At 34.2% G+C, this 14,512-nt stretch overlaps 1 protein-coding gene across 1 annotated transcript in view; it reads right to left on the bottom strand.

The window, feature by feature from the left end:
* The window catches only part of LOC122112112 (zona pellucida binding protein), a 115,357-nt gene that overhangs the window by 54,012 nt on the left and 46,833 nt on the right, over window positions 1-14,512 (bottom strand). The gene's annotated exons all lie outside the window — the stretch shown is intronic.

Raw genomic sequence — 14,512 nt, forward strand, 5'->3', positions numbered from 1 at the left:
ACATTAATTCCAAACATTTTTTGAGGTTTTTGTGAATGGGTTTTTCCCCTAAATTCCCTGCTTGTACATCATTGGTGTACAGAAAGGCAGCTGATTTTTGTGGGTTAATTTTGTATCCTGCTACTTTGCTGAAGTGGTTTATCAGTCTAGGAGTTTGGGTTGTTTAGGAATATCATCATGTCATCTACAAGTAGGGATAGTTTAATTTCTTCCTTCCTTATGTGGATCTTGTTAATGTCCTTTTCTTACCTATTGCTCTGCCTAAGGATTCCAGAACTATATTGAAGAAGAGTGGAGAGTGGGCATCCTTGCCTTGTTTCTGATTTTAGGAGAATTGGTTGTAGTTTTTCCATGTTTAGTATTGGCTATTGGTCTGTCGTATATGGCTTTGTTTTAAGGAATGTTCCTCCTATTCCTATTTTTCCCAGTTTTTAACATGAATGGGTGTTGTATTTTTTCAAAGCCTTTTCTGCATCAATGGAGATAATCATGTGGTTCTTAACCTTGTATCTGTTGATGTAATGGTTTACATTAATTGATTTGCATATGGTAAACCGGCCCTGCATTACTGGGATGAAGCCTACTAGATCATAATGTATGATCTTTTTATATGTTTCTGAATTTGTTGGCTAAAATTTTATTGAGGAGCTTTGCATCTATGTTCATCAAAGATTGGTCTGTAGTTCATTTTTTGTTGGATCTTTGCCTGTTTTGGGATAAATGAGCATCATAGAATGAGTTTAGGATTTCCCCCCTCTACTTCTATTTCAATGAAGAGCTTGAGTATGGATATTAGTTCCTCTCTAAAGGTCTTAAGAATTCCATAGCAAATGCATCTGGGCCTGAGCTTTCCCTTATTGGAAGACTACTGATTGCTTCCTCTATCTCATTGTAAGTTATTGGCTTATTTGGTTCACTTTGGGCAATTTGTATTTCTCTAAAAATTTATCCGTTTCTGCTAGGTTCCTTAGTGAGTATAGATTCTGGAAATAGTTCTTTATGATCATTTGGATGTCTTCGATGATTATTGTAATTTTTCCTGTAGCACCCTGATCTTATTCATTTGGGTCTCATCTTTTTAGTTAATCTTGCCAGAGGTCCATCAATTTTTATTTATTTTATTTATAGATTTTTAGTCTCTCTCAGTAATTTCAGTGTTTATTTTGGTTATCTGGCTCCATCTAGTAACTTTGGGTTCAATGTTTGCTTTTCTAGCAGTTTTAGTTGGGTCATGAGATTATTTGCTTTGTCTCTATTTTCTTGATGTGTGTAATGAGAGCAATAAATTTGCTTCTCAGGACTGCTTTTTGCCATGTCCCATAAATTTTTGTGATGTATATTCATTTTCATTGAATTGTAGGAACTTTTAAATTTCTTCTTTAATTTCTTCTGTGACCCATGTGTTGCTCAGATGTGTGCTGTTCAATTTCCATGTTTTTGTGCAATTTCTACTGTATGCTTTGTTAGTGAGAACTAGCTTGATTCCACTATGATCAGTTAGAACACAGGCATTAAGCTGATCCTCTCATATTTGCTTAAATTCTTTGTATGAACTGTGACATGATCTATTTTGAAGAAAGCCCTATGGGCTGCTGAGAAGAATGTGAACTGGGTTTTTGTTGGGTAAAAATCTCTGTAAATGTCTGTTAAGTCCATTTGGGATGTTGTATCATTTAGTTCAGTGTTCTTTGCTAATCCTCTGGTTGGTAGACCTGTCTTTGGTGAGAGTGGAGTACAGTCTCCTAGTATTGTTGTATTTGGATCTACTTTTTTTTTCTGTCACTCAGAGTATTTGCTTAACATACTTGGAGCTCCAATGTTTGGTGAGTATATATTAATAATGGTGATATCCTCTTCTTGGATTGTTCCTATATTAATATGTAGTGTCCTTCTTTGTCTTTTTGCATTGACTTTAGTGAAAAGTTTTTTTTGTTTTTTTTTTTTGTCAGAACTCAGGATGGCAACTCCTGCCTTTTTTTTTTTTTTTTGGGTCTGATCGTGGGGCCTGAACTCTGGGTCTGGGCGCTGTCCCTCACCTCTTCAGCTCAAGGCTAGCGCTCTACCACTTGAGCCACAGCGCCACTTCCGGCTTTTTTCTTTTTGCTTATGTGCTGAGGAATCAAACCCAGGGCCTCATGCATGCAAGGCAAGTACTCTACCACTAAGCCTCCTTCCCAGCTCAACTCCTGCCTTCTTGAAGGGAGCATTGACATGGAAAAATCTTCCTCCATCCCTTTTGTTTTTATCTTTGGCTGACAGGTCTCTTAAAGACAACAAACAGATGGATTTGTCTTTCTAATCCAATCTGCATTTCTTTTACTTTTGATTGGTGATTGAGTCCATTAATATTTATGGTTATTATAGAGGTACATTGTGTTTCCTGTCATTTTCTTGCTTTCCTCAGTTTTTCTTCTTTCCTTTCCTCCTGTGCTTACTAAATTGGTCTCCTAGTGATACCTCTCTGATGTAGTTCCTTGAACTTATTTTCTTCCTATTGTATTCCCCCTATTAATATTTTTTGTAGTGCTGGCTTAATGTTAATAAATTCATTGTTTTTCTTACTATTAAAAAGTTTAGTTTCTCCATCAAATATGAATGCTAGCTTCTCTGGATACACCAATCTGGTTTGGCAGTTATTTTTTCTCAGGGTTTACATGGTACCTTTCCAGTCTCTCTTTGCATTCAGTGTCTGTGTGGAGAAAGATGCAGTGATTCTGATTTTTTCCCATTGTAGTAGACCTCCTTGGATTTTGCTTTCATGTAAGATCGTCTTGTTACTCAGGTCTAGTGTTTTACCTCTGATGTGTCTAGAAGTGTTCCTCCTGGGATCCTGTTTGCTAGGGGTTCTGTATGCTTCTAATATGTAGGTGTGATTTTCGCTTTTAAGACTGGGGAAATTTCTGACGACATTCATAATGAATAAGTGTTGCATCCCCCTATTCAGGAGTTCTCACCTTCATCACCCCAAGTATACAAAGGTTAAATTTCTTGGCATTTTCTGTATGTTCGTGGACTTCCCTTTGGTATATTTTGAGTGCCTTTTCCCCATCTGTGACTTTTTTCTCCAGTTGCTGCATTTCATCTTTAGTACCTGATACTCTTTTTTTCATTTCATTAACTCTATTAACTATGGATACCACTGTGGTTTGCACGGAAGAAATTGAACCATTTATGATTTCTTTTTATGGGTTCTCAAATTGTTATCCTCCAGCTGCTGAGCTGATCTGAACCTCGGCAGATTCTGTGGGGGGAGGGGAGGGGAAAGAGATGTCCTCTAGCTTCTGGGCTGATCCTCCCTCAGCAGGTTTTGTCAGGGGAAGGGGTTGTCCTCCAGTTTCTGGGCTGATCTGTGCCCCTTGGCACAAAACCCTTGTCAGTTTCTGTCTGGGGGAAGGAAGGGTCATCCTCCAGCTGCCAGAACTCTGGGCAGAAGTGGGTCCTAGTGCTTGTCAAGTATGGGTCCCTGTGCCTCCCACTAGATATTAGTTGTGGGAGGGGAATGGATCTGTTCTCTATGTCCTCTTAAGGTGTGGGGAAGTGGTGGGTCCAGTTCAAGCCCTGTGGGTCACCGCCAGTTTTAGTCTCCCATAGGGGAAGTCCCTGGTGGGGTATTCACTGACCCTGGGACTGGTTGTAGGCTGACCAGCGGTGGTGCTGGAATTCTCTGGGGTCTCATCCTGTCACCGCTGTCCAAGTCCTGTGCTGTGGGGACTTCTGCATCTGGTTTCTGCAGTCTGATGCTGGTCCTGAATTTGCCAGAAACTGCAGGCCACTTTTCCCGCTTGTGCCCACCCAAGCTCCAGCGAGGGAAAAGGTTTTCTTGAGTTACCCTCTTTCTGTATGCAGTCTATGAGCATTTTTAAAAATCTTTTCGCCTTCAATTCCTGTAATTCTCTCTTGTTCAGATTTCCATTGTTTTAAGACTCTTGGTGATACTGGGTGTTGGAATTCTCCTTTCTTTTTGGTTGGAGTTAGGGTGACTTGCTATTGTTTTGGCACCATCTTGTAGTTCTCCTCTTGACTGACTCTTTACCACTTAAGCCTCTGAGTTCTTTATTTTTGATGATTCTAACTGTAACAGACTTAATTATGATGGCAACAAAACTCATATATTGAAATTCTAACCCTTAGCTTCTTAGAAAGGAAAGTTAGATACAGACATAGGCTTCTTAAAGAGTAATAGAGGAGGTGAATGACCAAAGAAAATAGATTCAAAGTAAACTGAATCCAGTTGATTTCAAATTCAAATAACCTAAGGCAACCATTCATTTTATACAATGAATATGCACCAATAAAAAAGATTAAAATATTCAATACACACAAAGACAAAGATCATTAAACATAGGGCATATACAGAGTTAATTAAGGAAGATGAGGCCATGAATCCAGCATGACCCTAATCAAACGTGACTGGTGTTTGAGTAGAATAGAATAAGAACAGAGACATGTAGAGGACAGCTCATGTAAAGACATGACAAATCAAGGAGAAGGGCTCTCAGATGGAACCAACCCTGTCACCATCTTTATCTTAGATTTATAGTATTCAGGATTGTGAAACAAGAAATACCTTTTGATTAAACCACCCAGTCTGTGCCATCTGTTACAACAGCACTTACAATCACATTAATTTTTGGTCATAATGATCAGAAATGAAGAATACATAAATTCTGGGGTAACTCTAAGAGTATTACTGTAATATCTGGAATTTAAAAGGTCATCAAAATATGAACTATGCAATACAATAGTTATTTCCAGAAATCCCAATTTTTCCCACTGAAGGGTTTGTTTTTAGCTTGATGACACAAACTTTAAGGAGAAGAAGAAAGAACTGGACATCAGGTCCTTATTTCTCCACAACCCATCTCTTTTTCATGTGTACCCATATAGGTTTGGAAAACAGCTTAAGAGAAATTGCTGTGCTTAGAGGTGCATAAAACATTAAAAATCATTGTTTGATATTGAAAGTTTATCTAGAAGACTTCTGCTTCTGAAAAAAAGTCTACAAGAATATATGACAAAATGTTTATCAAGAAACTGGGCATCAGGTAATGAAGGAAGTGATCTTGTAACAGGCAAACAACATAACTAGTGATTAGTTTGTGACCTGGAGCAAGTTTTGGCTGTGCTAATAAGGGACAACCCAGGAGGACCCCTGACAGGAAGAGATGAAATGTGAGTCTGAGAATAATAATCTGACTATTGTCAACAATACAATGTGGTGCACACATTGTATACACACAGTGAGCCCCTGAGCAGTGTAAGATCACTCTCAAGCATTTAGTGGAATAATCATCAGTAAATGTATGGAATCCTCCCAAGACTCCAAAAGAGCTGCCAAGAAGAACAGAAATCAAAGTATCTGAAGATCATACCAGGACACAAATGCTCCTTGTTCACATAAACCAGAATGGAAAACCTGAAAATCACAGACTTTAGGAAAAGTATTATGAAAGGGCCTGTCTTAGAAATTAGGTATTATTAAACTTTCATGTATCTATAACCCTTCCTAACAAGTTGTGAAGGCAATACTTAAAAAGAAGAGGCTAGCTGGGAACTGGTGGATCATGCCTATTATCCTAACTATTCAGGAGGCTGAGATCTGAAGATTACAATTTGAAGCCAGCCTGGGCAGAAAAGTCTGTGAGACTCTTATTTCCAATTAACTACTCCAAAAAGAGCCAGAATTGGCACTGTGTCTCTAGTGGTAGAGTGCTAGCCTTGATCACAAAGAGGTTCAGATACAGTACCCAGGCCCTAAGTTCAAGCCCCAGGACCAGCAATTAAAAAAATGAAAAAAGCTATTTTCCCAGTAACAATTATATTCTGGAACAAATTTAAGAAGATGAAGATAAAAGAATAGCAAAATTCCCAACATCCAACACAGTAAAATTCACAATGATTTGTTTTACAAGAAAATCAAATGAAAAATTAGAAGTATTTTGAATTTTTCACTTACATAAAATTCAAAATGTTGGGGCTGAGAAGGTGGCTCAGTGGTTAAAGCGCTTGCCTTGCATGCCTGAGGCTCTGTATTCGATTCCTCAGCACCACATAAGCAAAAAGAAAAAAGCCAGAAGAGGCGCTGTGGCTCAAGTGGTAGAGCGCTAGCCTTGAGCTGAAGGACAGCGCCCAGACCCAGAGTTCAGGCCCCATGACTGGACCCAAAAAAAAAAAAAAATGTTATTAAAAGTTAAAAATACAGGCATTATTTTACAGTCATAATTTTCTAATAATCCCCAAATTAAATGTAAAACATATGACATTAATAAGAATGGACTGTGATATATACTGACTTAAACAAAGGATATTTTCATATGCGTTATTTCTTGTGAAAAATAAGTGTAAACATGGTTTACTATTAGGTGATGTAAGCAATGATCTAAAAATAAAACAGTATAAACATTTCTCATGGAGTGATGTAGCAAGACAACAGACTAGAAGTACCAGAGACTTATCCCCTCACAAGAATCTTGAATATAGGAAAATATATGGATCAAAATAGATTTGTACAAACTGTATCCAGCACCTCACTGTATAATATAGAAAAAGTAACAATCATAAAATGAAAAGATTTCACTAGGTTTTAGTTACTCTTATTTTTACCACACAAACATCCAGTGGTCCAGATGGATACAATCAAGAGTACTATGCCCAATTCCTTGTTTCACTTTTGGAAACAAAGAATTTGTTCATAGCATTCTGCATGTTTGCTGACTCCCTAGAGACTAATTTCTGTCTTACCAGATTGGGTAGGCTGATAGGAAAAGTAGTATCGATTTGATATCAAGTTACAGGCCACTGACAAGAGATGTAGATACATGGTGTATTAGACATACAGGAAAGGCTTGTAGGAATCTAAAGTTCATAAAAATTAGGGCAGATTATGGAAGGATTTTCCCTGCTCCAAGCTAGTCAAAAAAGATTAAAGAGATAGCTCTTTTTTCAGATACTCAGCAACAAAAGATAAGCCATATCAAAAAAGGTGGGGAAATTAGAATACTAAAAGGATTAAAATCTATTCCCAAAACCAACATTAAAATACACTGGTCTCTAAATTGAGCAAGAATTTTTAAACCTATCTCAGATATGCTTCAGGACAAGGAAAACTGAGTAAATAAAATCAAAATTATTTTAAGTATAAAATGAAAATAGCCTCAAATAGATACAATAACAAAAGAAAAGTTGGAGGTAAAATGTACAATAACTGAAGTAAAAAATTGGATTCAGCAGCAATACTAATCAAGCAGAAGGCAGACTAGTCTACATAAAGATAGACTTTTTGAAACTAATTTTAACACAGAGAAGAAAAAGGAAGAAATGTCAACAACACCTAAGGAACATAACATTACACAAATTGCAGAAGTTGAAGAGAAAGAAAAATGGGCAAAGGTTTTCTTTAAAGAATAACTACTGCAAACTATGCAAATTTAAGGAAAGAAATGAGAATATAAATACATGAAACCCTATGAACACTCCATAGAACAAATTTTAAAAGACCCACATCATGACACATGACAATTAAACAATCAAGCACGATGACAGAATCTTGGAAGGATGAGCAAAGTAATTTTGTGCAAAGCAGATTCCATATGATTATTGGCAAATTTCTCAATTGATATCATATATGGTTGAAGGATGTGGAATTATATATTCAAAGCTTAAAAATATTACCATTATATATCTGGACAATGTCTCTTTAAAATTATCACTATATCTTCCCAACAAGTAGTAGAAAACAATCTTAAATTAAAATTATATCCAGTAATTTAAAGCCTCAGGTACCTATAAATTTATCATGTAAAGAAAAACACGTGGACAAATGTAAGTCTCTGAAACATTATAATTTTAACTTTAAGTCATTTTTACTTCTGTCACAAAATTTCCAAGAACAAACAAAATAATGAGTACATGATGCATACAGGTATAATTTGTGACATAAAAATTCAGTAAGAAAAAAATCACCTTATAAATACGTTAGAAACAATAGCAAGAAAGAAAAACTCCTTGTGTCCTTATCTTGGGGTTCATTTTGCCTAACATTATCTTATCTGACCTTTTTATTTGTTGTTTTGTATGTCCCTCCCCCACAGTATAACCCCTGTTTTCACTGTATTTGATGTTAGTATAATTTGGGGATGGGAAGGGGGGAAAATCCTTTGAATAGAGATACAGGTGGACCCACTGCAACAATGAGATAAACAAGATGCTATGTCAAAAAAACGAACTTTACAACTTTGGTGGGGGGGAATGTAGTCATGGAGACGAGAGGGCAGGGATTGTAGGGGAAAAACAAAGGAGGAAGCAACAATGCTTGATAAGAAATGTACTAATTACCTTGCTCATGTAATTATAACCCCCCAAAATTCAGTAAGAAGAAAATCATTTTGATGTACTGATAAAATAAAAAGAACAGAAAAAAAGAAGAAATGTGAACAATACACAAGGGATTTATTATCAAAATGAACATCACCACATTTTGCAAATTGTAGAAGTTAAAGAGGAAGAGGAAAGGACAAAGAGTTTCTTTAAAGTATAACTGATGCAAACTGTCTTTACAAAAGTATGTCTTTACAAAAATCCAACTACACTCAAATAAAGACATCAAGAAGAAAAAGAATACAAAATATCTTATAACACATAGAAGAACTAACAATTTTTAGAAACAACAAAGGGACAAGTATTAAACTCTTCCCTATCAGTAATTACATTAAATGTAAGTAAACTCTTCAACAACAGAAATTATGTAGCCTAAATGTAGAAATAACAGGATCAAACCATATACTATAGATCTGTGAACATATGTAGTTTGAAGTAAAAAAATCTTTCACAAATATGATAATAGAAAGGGAACTTATTCTATATTATTGGAGAAAACAGCCAAGTAGAGAACTATTAAGAGACACAGAAAGACATTGTATAATGGTGAAATAGATAGTAAAATAATAAGAGGTAGCAATTATAAATATTTAAATACCAAGTTTTAAAATCCTAAGTATGTAAATGAGGCAATTTTTAATAGTTGAAAGAGATAGAACCCCAATATTACAAGATTTCAATAATGGATAGAACAACCAGTAAGAAAACAGAGCACCTGAAGGACACTACAGATCAACTGGCTCTGTAAGACATACAGAGAACGCTGTAGCCAACAATAGCACAATGCATTTTTTTTATTTTTAGTTCACAGGGAATACTTTCTAAAAGAGTATACAGGTATAAAAGACTTTATAAACATAGATAAATGATACAAAGTATATTTCAGATCACAAAGAAATAAATCAACTAATACCACAAAAAACTGAACTCTACATATTATGATTAAACAACACAGTCCTAAGTAAGTAAAAAAGTTAAACAAAAAAGACAAAACAAATTTTCTCTTGTAAGAGAATGTTATAGAATGAGGTAAAACAGTTTTAACAAGGAAACTTAATGTTTAAATGAATAACTTAAAAACAAGAAATAACTCAAATAGTGTAATTTTAAAACTTAAAGGAGCTACAAAAATAAAATTAAACCTAGCAGAAGAAACGAATAGTTAAAACCAAAGTACAGAAAATAGAAAAATACAGAAAATCAACCAAAACAAGAATTAGTGCTTTCATCAACACAATGCATAAGCATTTAGCTGAACTAAGAAAAATACAAAAGTCTCAAGTAATTAAAGCAAGAAATGTAACAGAATATTCTAATCCATTTTATAGAAATGAGAGGATTGTAAGAGAATACAAAAATAATTGCATTATAGTCTAAACATCCTCCTAAAATTCTTCTATTCTAATTTAATTACCTGAATAATAATACTAAGAGATGAAGTTCTCAAGTGGTGATTACAAAATTAGCTTAGTTTCCCTCATTTGTTGTAATTATAATGTTCCTATAAATCTGTAAGTAAAACAATGGATGCTAAAAGAAAAAATATATACTTGGACATGATAAATTATACAGGACTCTAGACATTCACACAGTAAGATCAAAGGAGGATATTCTTAGGAGAGAATAACAAAGGCCCAATAGCTATGAGTATATGATCGTATAAAATGATGCTTATTGAAATGAACTTCAAGAAATGAAAATGAGAGATTTTCTTTTTGTTGTTTTTTTTCTTCCTTCATCACTGTTTTGGTTTTCTGTACATTTTGTCTTATATATGTATATATGTATATATGTTTATCTATTCTGGGAAGGGAATGGGGGAGCACAGAAATGGTGGGACAAAGGGTAAACAAATGCAGCAATGATACTCACTAGATACTGTTGAAAATGAACTACACAACCTGTGGGGAGAGGTTGGGAGCGAAAAACTGGAAGAAAACAAGGGAAGCGGTGACACTTCTCAAAAACAAATGCACTTATTACCTGTTTTATTTAAGTCTAATCTCTCTGTACATCACTTTTATAATAACACTAAAAACTACAAAAAAGAAGATAGACCAGAAGCCTCATAAATAGGATCTGTACCCATGTAAAAGAGACAGCTTATTTTACCTAGTCAGATTGGCTAGCATTGAGAAGAGAAACAATAAATGCTGGGGAGGATGCAGGTAAAAAAGAATCCTTAAAGCTGGGCACCTGTAATCCTAGCTACTCAGAAGGCTGAGATCTGAGGATCTGGGTTCAAAGCCAGCCCAGGCAGGAAAGAGCATGAGATTCTTATCTCCAATTAACTACCAGAAAACTGGAAGTGGTGTTGTGGCTCTAGTGGTAGAGCACTCGCCTTGAGCTGAATAGCTGAGGGACAGTACCAGACCCAGAGTTCAAGACCCATGACTGACAAAAAAAAAAGAAAGAAAGAAAAGAAAACTTAATATACTAGTAGTATTCAAACAGGGTATTATAACTGTAAATTCATGCAGCCATTATAAAAAGTAGTATAGATGTTCCTCAAAAACCTAAAAAATAGCAATATAATATGATCTGGAAATATCATTCTTGCATATAAATAGGAAGGAATATAAGTCAAGATACAACAGAACTATTTGCACAACCATGTTTACTGCAGCACTCTTCACAAGGCCAAACTTTAAAATCAGCACGCATGCCCTTCATGAAGAAAATGTTGTATACATATACAATGGAGTATTAATCAGCCACAAAGAAGGATGAAATTGTGTTTGCAGAAAAATGGATGGTGCTAGAGTCATCATGTTAACCAACATAAGCCAAATTCAGAAGGATGAAAGCTGCCATGTTTTCTCTCATATGAAGAATATATATATACATATTTATAATATGGAGATACACACACACACACACACACACACACACACACACACACACACACACAAACATGAGACTTTGAGGAGAGGGGACAAGGGAAAAAGAATGATGAGAGCTGAACAATACCAAAATACATTGTGTCTATATATGAAAAAGGGACCAGGTAACTTACTGAAAGAGAACAAAGAAAAGAGTGAGCAATAGAAGGGTTTAAGATGATTAATATATGCATGTGTGAAGGACTACAGAGAAAACACCTTGTACAATTAATACATATGAATTTTCAAAACAAAAGGTTGAAGGGAGTGGTTTTGCCTTCTACGTGAGGCTGCACTGAAGTGTACTATCTACTGAAATACAGCAACCCTTCACAAGACTCAAAATCAGCTAATGCCTTGAGCTTGAACTTTCCAGCCTTCACAACTGCAAAACAATAATTGTTTATTAATTACTCAAAGATATATTCATCATAACTTAGACTGAACTGAGCAACCTAAATTAAATGGACAAATTACAGGAAATAAGCAACATACAAGGACTGAATCATGAGGAAATACAAAATCTGAACAAACCTAAAACTAGAAATTAATTCAGTAATGGAACATCTCCCAGGAAAGAAAAGCTCAGAACCAAGTGGCTTCCCTGCTGATGATTTTATAATATCACTTACAGAATAAATATCAAATTTCTACACTCTACCAAAAGCTAAAATATAGGGAAAACTTTCAGAATCAAAAAGGCTAATATTATCGTAACATCAAAGCAAGACAAAAACAATGAGAACAGAAAATAAAATACTCAAACAATAATGATGATAAAAATCATCAAGAAAAAATTGTATACTATAACAAAAGTGTTATACACTATGACTGAATGTGACTTTTTTTTGTAGAATTTAAGGATGGTTCAACATATGGAAATGAATCACTCTATCACAATATAATGGGAAAATAATCTTTTTTCTAAACTGATACAAACATTTAAAATGCACTTTTATAATAAAACACCCAAAAATCAGGATTTAAAGGATAGTAATTCAATATAATAAAGGCCATGTAAGAAAAGTCCATCATATTGAATACTGATGACTGTGATCTTTTCCTCTATAACCAAGAGTAAGACAATAACTCCTGTTTTTGTCTCTTCTGTTCAAAATAGCAACAAGACAATTAAAAGAAATTAAAACATACTTGAAAAAACTCACAGTTCAAAAATAACAGGATCATATATGTAGGAAACCTGTAAGATCCACACCAAAAAAAGAGCTATAGTAAATGAATTTACCAAAGTCACAGGATAGAAATTAAAAACAAACTTTTGGTTACTTTTCCATACTTTAAACATATTACAGAAGGAAATTAAGAGCAAAAGTCCACTTGTCAAAAGTAACTGAATACTTATCAAAAAGAACTGAATTCATAGGGAGAAAGCTAGCCAATAACGTGAAAGATCTGTACACTGAAAATTACAAAATATTGCTGAAAACTGTGCACTGATTGGAACATTTTAATATTAGTATATGAATTTGTACCAAAGGTATCTACAGATTTAATGTAATCTATCAAAAATTAGAAATGAGAAACTTCATATTAAAATTCATATGCAATTTTTTGAAACCTTATATAAGCCAAACCTAACAATGAATAATAAAATTAAAAGAATCATACTTTTAGCTTCAAATTTTATTTTAAAGATATAGTAATGAAAACAATGTGCTACTGGCATAAAGACAGATACAGAAAATGAAAAAATATTCATCATATATATGGTCAAAATACACAGAGATTGAAAAGCATATTATAAAATTTTAAAGTTCATATTTTCCTGACACCTACATTGCCCATAAAACAGGTTGTAAGGCCATCTAGGAAGCCAGGTCCATCAATGTGATTCCTGCTACAAGTATCCTTCCTTTCTTGTTATTGCAACCTAATGACACTCAAATTCCTAGTGACATTCAAATGACCCTATAAAGTTCTCTCTTGTCTTGTGCTTGTGTACTTACCCCTGAATTCCTATTAAAGGTACTTTCAGATAGATATTGCCCCTCTCAACTCTTTTCCATACAAGCTTAACAATATTGCTTCTTGCATTCCTTCCATGCCTCCTGTCTCTATGGACTGTCAGTACAAAAGCTGCCACAGACTTAGATTGAAATGTAAAACTTGAAAAAAAAATAGGGAAGAACTATGCAAAGAAATCACAATTCAAAAGAGAGAAAACTTGTATAACTGATCTCATAAAAATCTTAAACTGACTGCAAAAATACACAGTAGTAAAAAATAAAGACAGCTAGAATCTAAAAAGTATTTACAAATGTCTATTATAAAAGTACTTCTATCTAGAATTTACAAAAAAAACTGTATGGTAATTATAAAATAAATGACAAGTAGAAAATCAGCCAAAATATATTAACAGATATTTAACAAAAGATGTATAGGTGGTAATGAACATTAAAAATGGTTAATTTCATTATCCTTTATAGAAATGTAAGTTAAAATCATAAAGGAATTCTACTATACATTTACTAAAGTCATAAATTAGACATAAATAACACCAAATAGCAATAAAGATGTGGAAAAAGTGCTTATTCATACATGGCTGGGAGGATAGTAAAATCAATTATACCACAATAAAAAATTAATGGGCCAATTTTCTTTTCCATAAAAACGTATACATAAAAGTTTACAGAAGCTTAAACTGCAACACACATTGGTCCTTTAACAGGTCAAACAACCTGTTATACTACCTGACATCCCAATGAAAATAAACTACTAACAAATGTTGAATCTGGGTCAATCTCTAGGCAAGTTTCTAAGAATGCAATTTTAGAAGTACAGTAAAGAATTAGGAGTCTGAAGCATTAGGAGTCTCTGGCAGAAAATCAGGAACAGAGGGTATGGCTGTATCTAAACAATAACAACAACAACAACAAAACACCACAAGGCATTTCGATGGTAGGAAACCATTTTGCATTTGGAATACAGGGGTGGACATATGATCCTAGCCAGGTGATGAAATTGTGTAGAACTTGACATACATAATGTGTACAAATAAATTGAGAAAAGCTAAATATCAATATTGATATTGCTAATATCAATATTCTAAATTGTGTTAGACCATATGAATACAAAATGTACAACAAAATCCTCTGAATTATTCTTATAGCTATATGCTAATCTAAAATTATCTATATGATTTCTAACTTAAAATGCTAATTTATATGTCCTATGTCCTTTTGTTTGTAGCAGTTTTAAAACATGGCTACAGATTTTATTACATATATCTCAAA

This window comes from Dipodomys spectabilis, unplaced genomic scaffold (genome assembly GCF_019054845.1).
Source record: "Dipodomys spectabilis isolate Male_0828 unplaced genomic scaffold, ASM1905484v1 ptg000092l, whole genome shotgun sequence".
In the NCBI taxonomy this organism is placed as follows: domain Eukaryota; kingdom Metazoa; phylum Chordata; class Mammalia; order Rodentia; family Heteromyidae; genus Dipodomys; species Dipodomys spectabilis.